Source organism: Ambystoma mexicanum, chromosome 3p (genome assembly GCF_040938575.1).
Source record: "Ambystoma mexicanum isolate Mex_15411 chromosome 3p, UKY_AmexF1_1, whole genome shotgun sequence".
NCBI lineage: Eukaryota > Metazoa > Chordata > Amphibia > Caudata > Ambystomatidae > Ambystoma > Ambystoma mexicanum.
Window position 1 is genome coordinate 904109636 of NC_090925.1, and position 21012 is coordinate 904130647.

The 21012-nt window shown below is 48.1% G+C and overlaps 1 protein-coding gene across 1 annotated transcript in view; it reads left to right on the plus strand.

Moving 5' to 3' along the window:
- E2F1 (E2F transcription factor 1) overlaps positions 1-21012 on the plus strand; it is a 718581-nt gene that overhangs the window by 319861 nt on the left and 377708 nt on the right. The window lies entirely within an intron of this gene.

Sequence of the window (21012 nt, forward strand, 5' to 3'; positions counted from 1 at the left end):
ACCCCTTTTTAAATCCATGCATTCTTTCATGTAATGTAACTATCGTCTAGATGCCTAAGGGTTCAGTGCACTGCAACAAATGCAAAAATATATAAATGAATGAAGCTCAAAAGCTGTTGAAAGGAGGAAACAGTTACCCCTAGGCTCACCACCATTTGAAAGATTTGTACATAACCCCAGTGTTTCTGCATCTAGAAGGGTGTTTGTTACCTCATCTTTATCAGCTACCCTTGTAGATGGAAAATTCACTGGCCCATTCTGCTTATGTGTGTCGTGATCTCTTGGGCTTTGAGGGTGAACCGGCTCAAAACCACCAACAACCGTAGACCGAAGACAGAAAAACCTTTCTCCCAAGAACACGGCCTGCAGGATAGAAATGATACCTGCCAGGCCAGGAGCTTGAGCGAAACGTCAGGAGCAGCAACAGAGCTAGAGGGAAAAAAGAACACTACCACAATGTGAGCAACAACCTCTGGTCCAGGAACTCCGCAACAACCCCCTTAGCACACCCCACTCTTACCTGCTGAGTCAAGTGATAATGTGAAGAACCTACATATCCTCAGAGGAGACGTTGCAGAGATGAAGAACCAGGTCCAAGAATAAGTCTCAATCCACGTGCAGAAAGTCCCAACAAGCCTAACCCGAACGACACAAGGGCATGTCTAAGAAAGTTCCAACAAATCCAAGAATAAGGGAGTCGAGATCCAGAAGAGCTGCAGGTGGGTGACCAGGAAGGAGAAAACAGCAGAGCGTCCAGAGGTCACAGGAGTGTATTTGTGTAGAAGGTAAGTGACCAAAGGGTAAACACAGCAGAGCGTCCAGAGGTCACAAAAAGTGTCTTTGAGCAGCGGGTAAGTGACCGGGGTAGAATTATACAGAGCGTCCGGAGGTCACTGGAGTGGGAGGAAGTAGAAGGTAAGTGTACCGCAGGTGAAAGCACAACGTTTACTGAAATGGATGTCCAGGTGCAGGTTGGAAGAGGGAGGTGAAACCATAGTAGTGCACAATCTAAACTTACATACGATAGTTCGTGTGAGTAGAGTAGCCAAAAGTTAATGTACGGGCTTAAGGCTGAGCCAGCAACAGAGAATTCCAATGCGAACAGCAGATTCAGGGGCTGAGAGTAAAGCAGTGTCGGAAGGGGGACAAGAAGTTTGATAACCAGGTAATCAAGTAGCTAGGGGAGTGGGGAACCGGGCGTCAGGAAACAGACAAGGAACAGACGTAAAGCAGTCCTTTAAAGCAATCCAAGGATCGGGATACCTGGAAAACGTAAGATACAGATGCGACTTAATGTAAGACCGCAACACAGTTAAGGAGCATCAGTGGAGTGTTTCATGCAGGTACTAGTAGTGTTGCCATCAGGAAGCCGGGATGCATGTCGCTTCTGCATCACTTAACCGTGTTTAAACAGGGATTGCTGGTCAATGTAGTTTCCCTGATATTTGCGCTGTAACAAGCGCCACGGCAATCCCCAGTTATTCCTGGTCCTAAAGCCGGGGCATGACAATGTGGTCTTGACTCTCGGCTGCCCTGCATCCTCCACTCTATTACTAGCGGATTGTGGGTGCTCTCAGATTTCTCAAGGATCATAACACTTTTCACCCTAGGAAACGAGAAGCAATCCACTATACCGTAGTGGTAGGTTCAACCATCTGTTGTCTATTCAGAAAAAAATAATAGAGCCTTTGGGGTCTTGGTCAGCATTGAGATTGCTTCTTTTTGGAATGTCACTCACTTTATTACTCTCGTCATCTGAGATTGATCGTGAGCATTCCCCAGTGTATCATTAAAAGCTCCCAGTAGTATTCTGCTGACGTCCACTTCTTGAACTATTTTGTGGAAAGTAACTTTCCTCCTTAAAATTGTGCAATTTGACTTGAGCGGCATATAAACATTTATTACTGCCAATCCTTGGTTAGTCCTGATATCAGTTTTTGTCATAACCATCAAGGGCTCAGAATTCATCTGATTATATCCTCATACTTGCACTGGAAGAGAGCTATGCACCAGATTTACTAAGCCCTTCCTCCAGCACCACTTTGGTGACTTGTCTGGATTTTCCGAACACACATCAACACCCCTAGATAGTTCCTTCAAACAGGAGTCGTCATCCCGCCATGTCTTCTGGAGACAAATAAAATCATACATACATGACCATTCTACCCACCCTTGACATACATTTTGTTTCTCACACCAGCAGCATTTCAATTGATTAATCTTAAAATGCCATGATTTGAAGAGTTAGATGTAGACTTAACACCCCCACATTAGCCATCCCCCTTAGTCGTAGTGGTGGCACCGGGTCCATGCACCGATATACACACCCCAACCCATGGCTTGAGAAAGTTCTTTGTTGCTGCTCACTGTCTCTTCTTATCGATTGCCGAAGTTCTGGTCCACACCAATCAAGTATCCGGCCTGAGCATTTACCGGCATATGCAGTCGATCTGCGCCTGAATATCCACAGTTCGGAGACGGAACCCCATTAATAGGCTGTAGCCAGGCATTTTGTAAGTGGCACATTTTGATGTAATCTGCAAAGACTTCAATACACTTTGCGGCAAGGGCTTCCTTACAATTAGCTATGCAGATCTTAACATATGGATTCACAAAGCCAACTCGCACACTACAGCCACCACAGAGCATAGTCAGTAAAATCTGGGATGTGGAAACACGTTTACTCGCAGTGAGTGCCTTTACAAGTGCACGCTGATGAGAATTTTGTTTCCATGTGTGAGGCCCTTAAAGGTAACTATTTGATTTACATTCCTCCCTCTTTCAAGAGGGTCAGAGTACAGTAGTAATCCCTGATAATCAGGAAGGCCACACCTATAGCCACCACCGAAAACTGTCTCTACTTGTGCATCATTAATAGTTATAGACCTCGTCATAGTGCTCTCCCTCACTATGAACTGCAGCCTGTTAGGGCCTTTCAAGTCTGATTCTGATTTTCCTGCCCCCACCCCAGACCTGTTTGATCAGAGCCTTCCGGCCCCCATTGGCCCATTCTACTTATGTACTGCAGTCCTCCCCATATCCTCTTTCACAAATTAAGTTTACATACTCCGTCATCCCTGACGGATCTTTCTGTTCACTCCCTTGTGGCATTGGGGCCGTACTCCCACATATCAGATGGTGCTGTGAGGACCTCTGTAGCAGCCAGTGTTTTTTTTCTACCTCTATTGGAGTGGGCGGAGTAAATTCATCAAAACTCCCTGCGTGACGCGGAGCGTCGCGGAGTGTGGCAGGAGTGTGTTGCCTTCGTTTCCTGGGGGGCCGCACGGGGCCGCAAGAACGTTGAAGAGAGCAACATGAGTCTAAGGATAGGAATTCCCTCGAATCGTACCCAGATGAAACGTGCCCAAAGACAGTAATGCCCTGCATAAATCGCGGCGGTGAGGTGCCTGGGAAAACACTTCTAAAGGCAGTGGTCAGTATTGCAGACAAGCCAGGACTCTCAGCTCAACAAATAAGTGCTTATGGGTTTGAAGGGTCTGGAGGGAAGGGACAAGGACTCATGTGCACGGCACCTATACTCTCTGTGCTAGACACTGACACTGTGGATAATCAAGAGTGTACATTAACTGAAGTGACACTTAATGAAGAAGCCTTACCATTGGCTCTGATGACATCGCAAGTCCTGCCAGTCTCCGTGGACTCTGTGTCGGGGTCCGGAGCTGCCTCGTAGTGGGGTGGTGGAGATGGCGGAGATGTTGATGTTGCCAGTGGGGGCGGGCTGGGGTGTGGGAGTGTAGTCCAGTGGGAGGGGGCTGCTCGACGTCAGGTGTCCATGGCCTGCGCCCCTTCCTTGGCACGAGCAGCGGTGCGCAGAGAGGAGCCGGAGCTGCTCGAAGAAAGTGAAGGTGAAAGCGGAAATGGAGGTGAACGCAGCGTGCAAGCTACGTTCGATTCTGGCAGCTGCTGTGAGGAGCCCTTGGCAGAGCGTGCCATTAAGGGGAAGGCATGGTTAGGTAACGGGAAACCTGATGTCCACAACCCCGTGAGTAACAAGGTTATTTGGGGAGGAAATAACCACGTAACGGGCCGGCAAGTAGATTTAATGCGAGGCAGTAATCTAGCATCGATTCCCCCACTAAAATTAATGGCTTGGAAGACTGTTGCAAAACTAAATAAATCATGTGCCTCACCAAAAAAACAAGATGCGATTAAAACAACCAGCCAGACTACAGCTAGCAGTGAGTTGTGTTTGATACAAGCTCAGATGCATAGTATACCAAGGGTATTCTCTAATATTCTACTTGAAGAGGAGAACTCTGAGACATGGGAATCCCAGGACCTTCAGAGGGTCCATTAAGATATTACACATTCAAGAAAATATAATACACGATGCAACTCACTGGTCATTGCAGACCAGGTTATCCGAGATCTAGCTGACATGAACCTTAAGATAGCCTGTCCAATGAAAATAAATGGAAAAACGTGTGTATTGCCATTGACACCGGCTATAGGCTTACACCATCAAGATAAAGACTTGAGTTTTCTAGTGAATCTAGAATCGAATACTCCGTCATTCGAATAAAAATTGTAGTATCTCAAAAAAGACACAGACATGATCTGAGCCTAGAAAGCGAGGCCAGTGGTGCTAAAAAACGCCTTAAGAGTCACAGTGGAAAGCCGTCCTTAATTACACCTGCTGCACCCCGAACAACGTTAGTGTCATCACAGAATCAGAGGGTGATGAGCACAGCTTCTTCTTCCTCATCCTCGGACGAAGATTACAGCGCACCAAGTAAAAGACAGCAGTCATTCCTTCATCTTAAATCTAAAACATCAAAAGAGCAACCTGGTCGGGGGCGTGGCCAGCATGCAAGCTCGTGAGCTCTGCTGGCCGCAGACGACATCCTAGAAAATATCCTGTTTTGGCGGTACGATTCTCCCTGAAATTTCATATATGGGAGTGTGAAAGCCCGAGGGCGCCCGCACCGTAGTTGCAGGCCCACGGTAGCATCCCTTCCGCAGCTAAACACCGAACGGGTGCTAGGCGAAGGGGGAGGCTTCCCAAGATGGCCACCGGAGCACTGTGAAGGAGTGGACGACAGGCGGGGGACGGTGTGCAGCGGACAACAGCGGAGAAGCTGCAGCCGTCCCGGCCGGGACCCTGGGACTCGCTGACGGAGACCTGCTTCGCCTATGGCCAAGGGACACGAAGTAACGGGCACAGCCTTGGTACTCTGACCGCGGGCGCTACCATAGCCCCGGGGTGTGCTGCAACGTAGGAACACAGAGCACCTGTCCCTTCGGAGCACGGCAGACGCAGCCCGGACCGCCCAACGATTCCTCCAGAACCCCCTGACAGTGCCGGGGGCTCACCAACTACGCAGGGGGCCTGGACACTGGACGGATCACACAGCGCTGGCCCGCGCTGGCGGATGCTGCAGGCTGCTGCGTGCCTGCTCGGGGCCCAATTGGTCTGGCGTGGACCCATCAAGGAGAAGCCCCAAAGGAACCCACAGACTTCACAGGCTACAAGGTACCCTCCCGGCAGTGCATGAGGGAAGAAAACAGTCTGTTGTCACTGGGAGGGTGCCCCTCAGCCCCCCTTGGCTGTGGCTGGTGTGGGCGAGACGGTGCCCAGAGTTTGAGCAGCCCACCCAGCAACGAGGTGACATTGTGCAGGTTTGGCACCTCATACCTAACAGCACTGTGGGCCGGCGGTGGTGCGCGGAGCAGAGCCCTGCCACCGGGGAGGCCAATAGTGGTCGGAAGTTGACGCGAAAGAGCCTGAGCCCTCCAAAGTGTGGACAACATCCTGGCCGGGGGGGACAGCGGATAGCAAGGGGACAAAAACATCAGAACTGGGGGCCCACTACTGCTGCTGCGCGGGGAGACGTACTGGCCCCTTCCCCACTGCGCTAAATAGTGCTGGATGGAAAACAGCGACGTCGGGGCCAGTCACCCACAGATAACTCACACTTGAGTGAGCGCCATAGTGGGCTTTAGTACGCCCAAGAGGAGGTGGAACTTGGGGGGAGCACACCAGAAGTACAACACCCTGGGAAACAGCCCGCAAATCAGCCTCTACGTGGACCATTTGCAAGCCGGCCCTTGCCGGCTGGACAGGCCTACCCGGCTGTGATGCCGGTCGCTGACCTCTGGCCCCTTTCCCGAACGCCCCCCATCCTATCGGAGGTCAGTATCACAATCAACGCCACAGAAAGGAGGAACCTGGAGTGTAACAGGTCGAGGAATCCCCACAACCGTGCGAAGCAGAGGAATTGAGCGGATCCACGGCTGACCTGGGGCCCTCCCTGGGACGCAACTAGCGAACTGCACTGGACTGCCCCACAGGGATCACCAAGACGCTTGAGCCTATCGCTGATCCAGTGGTACAGCAGACATATCCTGTGCCCCTCTCGTCTACCCCGTCGCACCGCGTCCGGCGCACCATCGGAAGTGAAGATGGGCAAGGATAAAAGCAAGAGAACTACCACACATAGTACTATGGACCAGTACGCCATGAGCTCCTCTGCCGCAGATCCGGGAGCGGGGACGCAGTCGACCCCGATAACACCAGACTCCCCCCTGACTCTGAGGGACATGATGGCGGCCATCGCCAACTCCTGTTCCTCGATGGACGGAATCTCGGCTGAAGTGTCCTTCCTAAGGCATGATCGCCAAAAACTCTCGCGAGAGGTAGAAAATCGTGTGTCCAGAGTGGAAGATGGCCTTGCAGCAACAACTATCACAGGCACTAACCCGCCTGAAAAGGCTGGAAGCCCGTGTGGACGAGAGTGAGGGCCGATCACGCAGGAGCAATATTCGCATACTGGGTCTCCCGGAGACCACAGAGGGGCCCAATATGGAACTCTTTTTGGAGCAGTGGCTGGCGGATCTCTTTGCGCCTAAAACCCTCCCAAAGTTCTTTACTGTTGAACGGGCCCATCGGATCCCAGCGGGCAGATCTATCCCTGGATCATTCCCGAGAACGGTTATTGCCAAACTTCTGAATTACCACATAGGGATGCAATCCTGCAGATGGCCCGGACAAAGGAGTCGATCACATACAACGGCAGCAAGATCGCCTTTTTTTCCAGACTATACCCGAGAGGTTCGGAGGGCTAGGCAGTCATTTGAACACCTCAAGAGGATGCTGCATTCTATGAACGTGAAATATGGGCTATTATTCCCGGCCCACCTTAGGATACAGCATCAGGGCACCACAGTTCATTTCACCGACCCACAGGAAGCCTGGAAATGGCTGAAACCCATATTGACCTAGACTGGTCGGGACAAGTCCATGGGAACAGACCGAGGAATAGACCTCGCCGAGAGAGATCCTCAAGACCCCCCATTCCACAGGATATACTGGAACCGGAAAGGAACGCAGAGCATTGAGGAAAGCCAACATAACAGGTTTCACTAGATATGGCAGCATCCTAATAAACAAACTGGGGTGGACTGTCGCCCTGCCTGCCACCAGCCTCACCAATGCCCTACCCGCCTTCTAATTCTGACGTCGGCGGCACAGCAGGCTGCCAACAAAAACCCTGGGACCGCTGCAGTGAAGTAAGTGCCGGGTACGCTACAGTCCGGGGAGTATATCTGGCGGCAGATATGTTCAGGCGACAGATACTTCAGGTTGGGGCGGAGTATAGGGTTGGGGTTGGGGGGGAATGTTAGTTTTTACAGGGTAGATACACCAGTTTTGTTGCCACACACAAGGCCGCCATTCACATAAGCTTCGGTGTATATACACAATTGTTCGATGTGACCGCAATATCCACAGCAGCGAACGCTGCAAAGGTTCGTCGCACGCGCCATCACATCCTCCAACATACTCGCAACACAACTCACTACTGACCACTCGCTGGATGTTCAAACTCCACTAGCAACTGTGGACCTTTTCAAACCTCTTAAATTCCTCACTTGGAATGTAAATGGCATGGGATCAAGCATTAAACAATGCCTTATTGTTCAGTTCCTGAATAGGCGTTCCCCCAACTTGGCCCTCCTCACTGAAACCCACCTAGCAGGCTCAACCTGCCAGTTCTTTCGCAGGACTAATTATCGTCAGGCATTCCACGCGGGGTAGTCAATGGGATCCCGTGGAGTCCTGATTCTTTTCCATAAACGTCTCCCATTTGGGTTTAGCGCGGTCGAACAGGATCCTAGCGGCCAGTTTGTGCTGGTGCAGGGCACGCTCTGGGTAGAAACAATAGCAATACTAGCAATATACTCTCCGACCGGATTGGGGGAGGGGCTGCTGAGAGAGGTGACCACCTTACTGGCCCAGCAACAGCCAGATTTGTGGATTCTGGGGGGGGATTTCAATGATGTGTTAAGTAATAAACAAGATCAAACTCGTATCCGGAACCGTAACCCCAACACACCCATTAGATTGGCTACCTTCACAACGGTGCTTGGCCTGTGTGATGTGTGGAGGGAACGCAACCCCACTGAACTGGGCTTCTCCTTCCACTCGGGTGCCCACGCATCCTTGTCCAGGATTGACTACTTCTTTCTTCCAACATCTGAGGCATGTAGAGTAATTAAGGCAGAACTGCTCCCCGAGGGATCTTGGATCATTCCCCCCTGGAGATGGTGATTCGTACGACTCGACCACTGACCCCAAGACGTGGAGACTAACTATTATCTGGGTCCCCCCGAATTTGTAGAGTATATCACAGAGAAATCTGATGAATACTTCGAAATAAACAGACACTATAGAGGACCCAGTCGCACTGTGGGAGGCACACGAGGCAGTGCTTAGAGGGGAGATGATTGCCTGGACGTGTAATAGGAGAGAGCACCACTGGAAGGTGGCTAAGGCAGAGGTGGACATGGAAAAATGGGAAACCTGATATATATCAGAGACCACCCCGAAGACACACCGCTCTCTTAAAGAGGCAGGGAATTCCTTCATGCTGTCCAGTCATTTGGTCGAAAGACAAATGGTCGACGGAATTTGGTCGAAAGCCAAATGATCAAATTTATTTATTTATATATATGTATTTTAGGTTTTCGTTTAGGGAATAAAAGGGTTTTTTTTTAGAAAAAAAGGGGGTTGGGGGTGGGGGGACCCCCCCCCCAAAAAAAAGTGAAAATACCAACAAAAAAAAATTCAACCATTTGTCTTTTGACCAAATGGTGTCGACCATTTGTCCTGTCGACCTTTTTTTTCGACCAAATGACTAGTAACCTTCATAATACGGCACTAGACAATGTAAAACAAGCGCACTGGGAGTCAAGTACGAGGCTTTACGAGTGTGGGGATAAGGCGGGCTGCCCTGGCTGGAGAAACGTGAGGACGGACACAGATATATCGGGCAGATTGTCGACAACCAAAATAGAACGGCCCAAACAGACTCTGATATAGCGAATGCCTCTGATAAATTTTATGCTGATCTGTACAGGGCTCAGGTTGCCCCAACAGATCTGTCCTTTCTGGACGATATCGAGATCCCACAACTATCAGAGCTGCAGAGACCAAACCTTGACAGGGAGCTAGAAGAACATGAGACAGCGGAGGCCATAGCCCAGCTACAGCCCGTGAAGACGCTGGGGCCCAACGGATTCCCGACTGAGACGTGGAAGACACTGGGCTGTGACAAGATGGCAATACCCCTTCATAAAATGTTCTTAGCAGCCAGAGCACTGGGCACTCTCCCCACGGACCTCAGAAGGGCCAGCTTCGTGGTAATCCCTAAACGGGGGAAAAACCCCTGAAGCAGGTTCTTCATAACGACCAATATCACTTATAAACGGTGAGGCCAAGATTCTTGCAAGGGTATTGGCCTCCAGGCTGCAATCAGTAATATCCTGTCTGGTTCACCCTGATTAGTGCGGCTTCATGCCACACAGATCGACCAGAATGAACCTACGGCGACTCCACTTAGAACTGGAACGCGCCCCAATTCTCGAACCGCCACTCGCTCTCCTAGCAATAGATTTTGAGAAGGCGTTTGATTCAGTGATATGGGGAAGCCTGTGGGTGACGATGTGATGCATGGGGATCGGAGAAGCCTTTATCAGATGGGTTCAGCTTTTTTATGAAGCCCCACAAGCGGAGGTCAGGTTGAACGGCTGGTCCGCCAGAACCTTCCTGTTGGGCCGGGGCACAAACAGAGCTGCCCGCTATCGCCCCTTCTTTTTGCGCTGGCAATCGAACCACTGGAACAGTGGCTTCGGCAGGTCACTACATGGTGTGGGTTTCGCTGGCCGGAGGGACATGAAGACAGGGTCTCCCTTTATGCGGATGACCTGTTGCTCTACCTGAGCGATCCAAACCAGGCATGCCCAATAGTGGCCCGGAGGCTGACGGCCTTCGGGGAATTTAGCGGTCTAAAAGTAAACTGGGGCAAATCGGTCCTCTTCCCAGTAAAAGGAGGGAGGCGCAATCCCAATGAAGGTCCCCTATCGAGTGGAGAGGGAGGGCTTATGTTATTTGGGTATACAGATATCGGGGAACCTCTCGGCCTACGTATCCCATAACTTGCATCCACTAACGGAACGCTTCGCTGAAGATCTGAAGCACTGGATGCTTCTCCCCCTCACGATAATGGGTAGAGCAGCGCTCTTCATGATGCTGGCACTCCAACGTTTTGTATACGTGCTCCAGAACGCCCCACATGCAAAACAGGAAGCAGAGTTCGCTCGGGTGGAGCGGCTCCTGATTTGGAAGGGCGGGCAGCCCCGCATCGCGCTAACAACACTACAGAGGTCCAGCTGGGAGGGGAGAATTGGAGTACCATACCTTCTGTCCTATTATTGGGCCGCCCAGCTAACAGAGGTCAATGACCTACTTCACTGGACCGTCAACTTCCACAGATCAAGGCGAAGATCTCCATCCAACAGGACACTCCACCAGCTGCCACATTATACCAGAATCTCCCCAGGCCCCCGCCACAAACTACCTCTGCACACATTGCAGTCACTTGGAGGCAGGCACATGCACATATAGGCTGGCGGAATAGACTAACTCTGGCGCAATCACTATGGGACAACTACATGCTCTCGGAAATGCGGAAACTCGCTATAAAGACCCGGTGGGTGGAGGCTGGGATAACCACAATTGGGGATGTAATGCCTGAAGGTTCAATTCACCCGTTTGAGTCACTGCAACAAACTTTCGGAATCCCAGAGAACGAGCGGTACCACCATCTACAATTGAGACACGCCCTCAGTGTTCACAGGCAGGCACTCACGGATGCACCCGAGTGCACCCCCCTGGAACGTAATCTACTTCCACAACACATCCCCAACAAAGTCACGTCAATTCTATAAAAAGCCATAAATGCATTCGCTACTCCGGAATTAGCCGGCCTTAAAGCTAAATGGGAAAGGGATGTAGACCCCATAGAACCGGAGGACTGGATTCAAGTACTTATGCACCCACGTGAGATCGCTATAGCCTCCAAAATCTGGGTACAACTCAAAATATTGCACAGAGTCTACTACCCCCGAGTGGCCCTGTTCAGATGGGGGCGCGCCTCTGACCCTAACTGCCTAAGGTGCCAAAGTGAGGAGGGTACCTTCTTTCATCTCCTTTGGGTATGCCCCCGGATTAAAACTTTTTTGACGCAATGCTGTCAAAGTCTGAAGTGGGTCTTGGGGCGCACAGTGGCACTGGAACCAGCAAAGCTGTTATTAGGGGTCCCAGATGAAAATGACTTAAATAAATAGGAGGGTATATTCCTGTCTAATGCAATGGGTTTGATAAAACGTGATATTGCACAGGAATGAGGGGCCTCAGACTGTCCAACCCTGGCCCAGTGGTCCGCTGAAATGGTGCCTGTGCTGTGAAGGAACACAGAATATATACCGCACGGGGGTGCCCAGCCAAGGCCACCAAGATTTGGGCGAAGTGGGAAGAGGGTGTGAACTGAAAACCGCTGTGATGAAGCGGGTGATGAAAAGGAGAGTATTCAGAAATGTAGCATTCGGTTACACAGCAGCAGAGACCGGGGCTAAGCGGCACAAGAAACAAGAAGGACTCGATATGGTGACAACAAAGGGGGTGAGGGGGGAGAGGGAGATGTTTTATTTGTATGTTGTATATTGTTATCAAAAGCAATAAAATGTGATTTAAAAAAAAAAAGAGCAATCTGGTCAACAGTCAATTGTCACGATTGTGGAGAAAGTCATTAGTGAACTACGCCCCAAACTGATGTCAGCTAGCACTATAGCAGTGGCTCCTCTAACAAAGCTATTCGAAAATTTGAATGTTAACTATCGAGATCAGACGATGCTAATAGCGCTCATAAATACAAAAATCGTAAAATTGGAAGCGGATCTTGTCGACATGATGACTCAAATCACAGTTACAAGACGAGGCAATGACATCTCCTTAACAGTTCTGAAGGAATCATTGAAAAATAACTCAGAGGCCAAAAGATTGCTAGCAGAAGTAACAAGACAAGCCCTCAATTTACTACAGAGTGAGCGAGGCAAATTGGGAAGACCTGATTTGAAGCAAACTTCGAATACCAGTCACCTATCGGTGACCCATGAGACTCGAGCAGCGGATATTGGGCACACAACTGCTTCCACAACAGCCATCTGCCGGATTTGAAACTGAGGTGGGCAAGGAGAACTTGAAAACTCAAACAAATCCGGACAAAGAGAAAGTCCCACCAGAATTGCCAACTGTGGAGGTTGAAGGCTCAGATTTAGGGCCAAAAGAAGACTGTTTCACACATGAAAGATCCAGTCTGCGCTGGGAAGCTATGTGCTCCTGTTACTATAGATCTTACAAAGTGCACGTCTTCTGTAATCGTACATGAGGATCCGCAAAGGGCTGATCCAGTAGCCTCTACAAGCAATGGTGTGGATGATGCTCAGATAGCCTGTTCAAAGGCTAAGGCGACAGCAGCGCTTGTAGAACAGAAAGAAGCTGAATGGTTCAACATATTCGAGAAATCGCAACCCTCCATCAAAACACAGAAACCGACGAAGAGCCTTGTTATTGAACTAAAACAAGGCAAATGTAAAAAAAAAATATAAAAATATACTGACACAAAAAAATAAAAATGCCCGAAATTCAGCTAACTTCTTTAGAAACATAAAAGCATTGAATGTCACCTGTACCAATTCCGACATTTCATCTGTTGGGGCTAACAATGAGTCAGCAGATCTCAAAAATAAAGCCAAGTATCCAAATAAGATCGAAGGAAGTGGAAAAGTGGACAGAGGAAACAACAGAGGAGAGCTCTAATGAGGATAAAGAGGACGAGGAGCTGATGAATATGTCGACGTATAGTATTTCTGAAGAGGATGACGAAGAAGTGTTTTCTAGCACGTCTAAAGTGAGGCGAAATGAAATTAAGATTGCACTTGTCTGTGGCAAGTCCAGACAGAAGGTGCATGAAACCCACGGTGAGTTTAGCTAGCCCTAAAGAACGCGCTCACAAGACGAAACGTCTAATATGGTCGCCGACACCAGAAAAAATCCCTAAAAGAAAATCAGGAGACGCAGTGATTGAGCAAAAGAAAACAGTCTTACTAATTATTGAAGAGAAAAGTAACCAAAGTATTGAGAACAGCATCACAGTGCAGTCTGTCATTGCCACAGAACAGTCCCTGTCAAGTGTAGTGGTGAATGGAGGAAAAAAGATTAATGGCAAACGTAAGAAATTGATGTACAACAAGGGAGGTGATCCACTAGCCTGGGAACAAAATAAAAAAAATGTGGTGGTCCGACCTGCGGGGCGTAGATGTCCCCCCTATGCTTTACCTCCAGTTAAGGAGCGTCATGCACGACGCTTGATGGGGCGACTCTCTTAAGCGATCCCTGACACTGTTTGAACACATTTTGAGTACACCCCAGGCGTCGAGGGGCCTTGTATCAAAAATGTATAAGACACTCATTATGAAGGGTCCAAGTCAACGCCCACAGTCGGAAGTAAAGTGGGAGGTGGATTTAGCCACAGAAGTTAGGCCGGAGTTGTGGGAGAGCATATATAGAGCGGTTTGGTCATCTTCTGCTTCCATGCAATACAAGATGCATAATGTTCGACTACTGCTGAGGTGGCATTACACTCCCCTTAGACTGTCTAAAATGTTCCCCGGAACATCTCCCTACTGTTGGAGGGGATGCCAAGAACAATGCGACTACTGGCATCAATGGTGGAAATGTGACAAGGTCCAGGTGTATTGGCGGGAAGTGCTGGGCTGGATTCGAGCAGTGGATGGTGTTCATAGGGACATGTCGCCTACTCTGATATTGTTTGGGGTAGACTTAGAGGACGGAGAAACACATGAATCATTGACGTACTTGCCACACAATCTTTTACTGGCGGCAAGAGTGTGCTTAACTGTCAAATGGAAATCGGCAGTTCTCCCTTCAAAGAGGGAATGACTACTGAAGGCACCTGTCATGATCTCTGCTTCCAAAAGGTCAGGGTTTTCCCAACTCCCTTGGAAGCAGATTCATAACCCAGGTTCCGAGTGCCAACCAGTCCCAATTGGGACCTTTTGGACCCAGTCCTGGCGCCAGTGGCACCAGGCTCATAAATATGCCCATTCCCAGCGCTGGAAGCGCCGGGCTCATAATGCTTGGGTGGATTTACCTGCAGCAGACCATGCTGCTTACTTGCCTGCCAGTTGAGCCTCTGATCCTCTTCTGTTTGGAACTACTTTTCCTGTTGGGTGGGGCAGGAGCCACTCCCTAGGTTCAGAACACTGGAACTCTTCTGGAAAGCAGGAACTCTTTTCTTACCTAGGCGTGGCTGTGGAAGGAGACACCTAAGCACTACAGGAGGCTATTTAAACCACACCCGATGGATGAATCTTGCTTTGCATTATTCTGCATCCTCTGCAGCAGAACGCTCATCGTGTCTTCTGCATCTGATCCTGGGCCTAAGGAAAAAGGCTTACCATCCTGAATCCAGTCTTCAGCAACACCTATAAAGACAAGAAAGAACAGGTTAGCATTACGGTCTTCAGTGACAGCTCTTCACTTACCTGGGCCATCGGCTGTCACCAACGCCTCGCGCTGCATTCTGAAAGACAAAGGCTTACCTACTCTTCGTGCGCTCCGGAGGTCTTCACACTGCATTCCGGCATCTGAAAGACAAAAGCTTACCAACTCTTCGCACGCTCCGGAGGCCTTCGGCGCTGCATCCCGCATCTGAAAGACAAAACAAGGTGCGTTTAAAGACATTGGGGAACTTTAATACTCACGTGCCATTACTCCTTTCCACATCTAACCCAGTGGGTATTCCAGCACCCTGCAGCCGCTCCGAACTTGTACCTGCAAAATAAAAAGACAGTTAGAGCGCATTGTGAAGCAGGCAACAAGCGCTTACTTACGTGCTTCCAGGCGCTTCTATTCATCACACGGGCTCCATCTTCAACTCACTTCAGCCCGTCATCCATCATCGCCGGAACCCTGCAAAACAAGAGACATCATTACTAAAGACTTTAAAGACATTAGAATTACTCGAAACTTACAGTTCGTGCAGTAAACGACGGACAGCAGTCCTCTGAAGTCAAGAGGCCTGCTCCCCTTATCCAGTGAAGAAACTGGTTACAGCACCCTGCCCCGAGGCAGATGGAGAGCACGGCGTTCACTTACCTAAGACATCTTACCCTTCGAGTCAAACATACAGTGCACAGAGGTCCAGCCCAAAGAGCCAGCCGTGTGTTACACATCACCTTTGAAGATACGGTATACGCCCAGTCAAGACCGGCGCCTCTAAGGGAATCAGGTGAGTGTTACAGCACCCGCCATATACGAAATGGAAAGCCTTACGGCTGCAGTCAATGAATTGCGGAGAAATGTTGATGCTATATGGTTGCCCTTTCTAGAATACTACAATGCATGTTGGGAGACCATGGACTAATTGATATCTGTCGACGGAACAGCTGGCGAATAGAGCTGGGGGTGGTGACCCCCACTGCTATTTGCTCATCTGCCCTTAAGGTCTCTGACCGTGGCTTTGGTGTAGCCACCTGAGGGACAATGGGACCCTTTCACAATATATGATGCGAGGACAATGTGTGGGCGCACAATGCTGCTTCAAGTATTATGCCTGGTTTTTCTTCTTTAACCTAATGGTTTGTCATAAATGGTTAGGGGGGTGGTGGGGTGGGGGATACGGGAAGCTGTTTTGCAAGACGTTAGTCGGACATTGCTCCGCTTTTTCTTCTTCTTTTTATGACATTATTGATTCATGATGACACTGATGGAAGATACTGTGATGGTAACATGTATTGAGGACGTCTTATGTGTTTTCTGTTGTAAAGTGAGAAACGGTTAATAAAAACATTCTTAAAAAAAAAAATGTGGTGGATGCACAGAGTGATAACTCAAAACCTGAGACCAAATCGCCAAACAGTGCGACCCCGGCGTATAGAATATTGATTGAACGAATAGAGCACAAAACAGGAGATCAGTCCATAAATTGAAATCTGATATTACAACTATTTCACTTCATCCCCGTGCTGAGATCCACAAAAAGTGCAGGAATTGAATGTGTAGAAATTTTGGAAGACTCAAATCGCAGAGGCGCATTGCTTCACATTAAAGATCGGAAACTTGTTGAATCAGTGATGATGTGCGAGCGACAACTGATAAATGCAGGTTTTCAAGTATATGAGGTGGACAATGCTCTAGCAAATAATGTGCTAATAGCGGTCCGAGAAACAAGTGCTGATAATCCAAGTACAAGCAGATCAACTAACAATAGTGCTCCTCAAAAGTCTGCAATTATGGAACAACAAAGACCAATCGGCGAGAAAATAGATGAAACCGCACTGCACTTCGCTGAATTAAGAGAAGGACAGAGAACAAAGAAAATCACAATCACAGTGGAAAATCCAAAGGCCAACACGGCCCCTACGTCGGAACCTGAAATTAATGTTCATGTAGAGGATGAAAATAAAAGCTGGGCATGGGTAGCAAAAGCCTTGAATGAATCATCTGACAGCTAATGCCAAGATCAACCATATGGCACTAGAACACAAGGGGGTTCTCTAATTTAGTCAATTTTTTTCCTACAGTGCTGAGGGCTGCTGATGTAATCCGTCTTCAGGAGACGTGGTTAGACAAGATGCCATGCGTTGATGGGTTTGAAGTGGCTATGAATCCAGCTATCGCCCAACGCAAAGGTAGACCAATTTCTGGTCAATTAATGTTAGTGAAGCGCAAAAGCGGATTTAGCATAAAAGTGCAGATCATCTCGACGTATATTCAATATGTCATGTTAGAAGCAATAAAAAATTCAAATGGACCAAATAACATATTGCATCTGATAAACATCTACTGGAACACTAATGCAGCTGAGCATCTCAAGTTTGAAGAACTACTATTGGATACCATCGATAGCATAATGACTGGAAATGTGAATCTGCAAATTGTTGTGTGCAGCGATTTCAATATGAAGTCGTTGGGAACATCTTGTGTCAAAAATGTCCAAAAGCATCATGAGAATCGAAAAAGACACCTGGCTAAAATAAATGGATAGTCGAAATTTACACATGAACGGAGCTGTAACTGGTGATATTCCCCCTATCGTGACCTGGGAAAGAGGCTCTAAAAAATCCATTTTAGATTACTTCTTTACATCAGAAAGAATGTCGCACGAAATCAAATCCTTATACGTAACAAAATCCCTGCAAAGTGACCATAACGTGGTAATGATGGAATAGAAACAAAGACATTGCCCATCCCGGGATCAATGGAAGCAGAAAATTGCGCTAGAACCAGGTCATAACCGGCTACGTATGAGATCTTGTGACATACCCTTATTGGCTGACCAGTTGAGACCAAATACGAGAGGAAAGAAGAAAGATACAATTGAATACCAAGTTCTGTTGGAGGTCTATAAAACAAAAAAAAGCTCTCGTAACAAACCAATTTACCAGAGTCATAAATTTGATCTATAAATCGCCCTAAAAAAACGAGAACTAAGAAGTGACTTGAGAAGAATTGCGAGTGCTGCCGTTCCCGTTCAATGATGTGAAACAAGGAAAGCGAAGAATAAATATAATAACTGGGTCAAAGCACACTATGGGATGCGTGAACAAAAAGACGCTGAAGCAATCTTGGAGGCTTTGAACAAAAACAACCCAAGAAGCTTCTGGTCACTAATCAACGGATTGGAAAATCCATCAAAAGCTGCTTTAACAAATATGGTGAACGAAGAGCAATGGTCAAATCATTACAGTCAATTATTCCAAAAAAAGAATGAATCACCTGGGCCTGACCTAAAAGCAACCATACCATGGGACTTAGTCTTTGATCGAGAGGACATCTTGAATTGCATACAAAAGTACAGCTCATCTAGGGCTGCTGGGCCTGACGGGCTTTCGAATGACATGCTTAAAACTAATATTGAAGAATGGACAGACTTTTGTGATACACTCTTTCAAAACATAATAAAAGAAGGCCGCATCCCAACAACATGGAAATTAGGCATTATCGTGCCAATTTTTCAAAAAGGGTAGCCGTACAAATCCAACAAATTATCGGCCAATGGCCCTTTTAGATGTTGTAGGAAAAGTCTTTGCAAGTCTACTCCTAAAGCAATTATCGAGTTGGATAAGGACAAACAAGATCTTCGATGTTCGCCAGACAGGGTTTGTAAAAGGTGCCGGTTGCAGCTTAAATCTGCTAATCTTGAATCAGCTAAAAATAGTCCATTAAATCAAACAATAAAGTCTACCTGGCATTCATGGATCTGGCCAACGCCTTTGACAGAATAGACCATGAGACACTTTGGTCAATGTTAAAATCGAGAGGCTGTCCACTTAGTCTCCTCCTGGCCATAAAAGAATTGTATTCAGAAACCCAAATTCAGATTCGCTTAGACAGCGATGGTCACTTTACCAAACCCATCAGAACTGGAAGAGGGGTGAAGCAAGGGTGCCCTTTGGGGGCGACTCTCTTCAATTTTTATCTCTCTGAGGTTGGACACGCACTAGATGGCGTAGTGTCATATCCTCCAAAGCTGAATGGAAAACACATCAGTTGGATCCTCTACGCTGACGACATGGTCCTCTTGGAGCTTACACCAATTGGGCTCCAAAGAAAGCTCAATGCTTTGAAGATCTATATAGAAGACCTACGGCTAGAGATCAGCGTAGCCAAATCCTCGAGAATAAAAGGGGTGGTCACCAAAGGATAAACAAGTTGAGTTGAACATTGGGAACCCAAGCATTGAATAAAGTACCACACACTCGATATTTGGGAACACTAATAAACTCATGTATAAACGATGAGCCATTGATGAAAAAGATTGTAAGTAACTGTAAACAGTTAACAGCACAAGGTATGAACTTGCATCAAAAATATGGGAAATACTCCTATATCCCTATAATAAAGTTTTATAAGAGCAAGGTCGCGCCAATATTGACCTTTGGAGCAGAATGCATGTTCGGATGTTCGTCACAGATCTGGGCCAGGTGCGAAAGTATGTTTTGGAAACGAATTCTGCAGCTGCCGCAAAGTTTTCCGACTGCATGTGCTCTATATGAGGTGGGCTTATCCACATTAAATGCTAAAATAATGTGGAACAAGCTAACCCTATAAACGGGTGTTTGGCGAGTGTTTGGACCTGGGACCTGCCACAACTCCTTTCCTGCTGCCTGAGTGGCTCTACTACCTCTATTACGGCTGGAGGCTGGAGGCGGACCCTCCACTATAATACCACTGCTCCTAGCGGAGCGTTTGCGGAGTGTTTGGCGAGTGTTCGGCGTGGTGTGAGGAAGAAGAACAAACATGGACCACACACCCGCCCTGATCCCGGGCGACGCAGTGATTTCTCAGGTACCCCGTAGCCGTATGAAATTGCCTGCTGTTGTTGGGGGTAACGCAGGGGACAAAGTAGAGGCGGTGAGTACCACCACGAACAATGTTGGATTAGCTGGGGAGTCTTCCGTGCGGCCTAATAACCACACGGAGCCCCTAAATGACAGTTGCCATCTATTTGACCCTCCCGCGCTATGCTCCCCCTGTTCCCCCCTTGACCCATGCACACCTTGCCCCCCTTGTCACACACCTATTGAAACATCTTTACCCGCGATGGATGGGTCCAATGGTCCGCCGTTGCGCGGGTCTGCGCTCAGCGGGGGCTTGCCGTGTGTTGTGATGGGGACGGCTGCGACACGCACGGGTGCAGTGGCGCTGCGCGTGCGCACAGGGCCGGAGTCCCGAAGAGCGGTCCAGGCGGAACCACAGAGTTGTCGTGTGCATTGGGGTGCATACCGCTGGTAGGCGACCCGCTTCCTCGGAGGGAAGCGGTGCCCGCTGCGAGTGCAGCAAATAAATAAGTCTTCTGTTTGCCGCAGGAAGAAGCTTCTTTCTTAACAAAAAAAAAAAAACAACAATCAACAAACAAAAAAATAAAGCCCCCAAAACATTTATACCAAGTATACTCTATGAGAGTAGTGAAGCGGCAGCCATTTTAAAAGGCATGGAAAGTTTACAAGCGCCACATACAAAGTCTTCCCCAACAAAACAAAATGCACAGAAAGCCAGTGATAGTAAATCAAATACCTTGTCTTCCATTAACAAAGAGCCAATGTGTGACATTGAAAAGGGCCATTTGCAAGCTAACACACAAAAATCTTTGACTCAAGGAAAAACAAAAACAACAATCTATTAAATGGGGCTGGCGATCTCTTGAAACCATCTGCTACTCAGAAATTCAGACCGTGTGCAAAGTCCCTTTCAGGGATAAGAACTATCAGATGGCACTTTAAAAAGAAAGATGTAACTACTTTACAGAAAGACATGAGCCTGGCAACTGGGATCATGGACGCCAATCAACAACTAGACGAAATGGAAATGTCAGACCATGACCTTCTGTTAGCGTCCGGCCGATGTGAGCAATTAAGCTCTGACAATGCACAACCAGAAACAGACAAAAGTGGTAACTGAAATCTACCTAAAGACGCCATGATCACAGAAAGCATAGGAATGACAAATGCTCCTGCAACAATCGAAATCGCACCAAAACAAAAACATTCAGAAAAACCGGAAGAATCTAAAAAGCTGTCTTTCAAGGAACCAAAAAACACGTCCGCTCCTCAGATACCGCAAGTAAA